Source organism: Antrostomus carolinensis, unplaced genomic scaffold (assembly GCF_000700745.2).
Source record: "Antrostomus carolinensis isolate BGI_N321 unplaced genomic scaffold, ASM70074v2 scaffold14886, whole genome shotgun sequence".
Taxonomy (NCBI): Eukaryota; Metazoa; Chordata; class Aves; order Caprimulgiformes; family Caprimulgidae; genus Antrostomus; species Antrostomus carolinensis.
Window position 1 is genome coordinate 6,849 of NW_010319907.1, and position 305 is coordinate 7,153.

The window sequence follows — 305 nt, forward strand, 5'->3', positions numbered from 1 at the left end:
GGGCTGTCACGCCCCCACAGCCCTCCAGCTGCCAGGTTTAGGGTATGAATGGGGAAGGGGGTGTCCCCACACTCCCACTAGCTGTATGCACTTGGGCACAGGGATCACCACAGCCCTAACACATCATCTCCACCCAAAATAAAAGCCTGGAGTGCCAAATTCATGGGGGGAAGATGAACAGGCACCACCCCTGCAGCCCATGGTGGGCAACCACCCCATGCCCTGCCAGGATGAGCAGGAGGGGATGTGGTGTCAATGCACCCAGGCTCCTTGGCACATCCAGCCCAGCCCCAGCTCCCACTGTC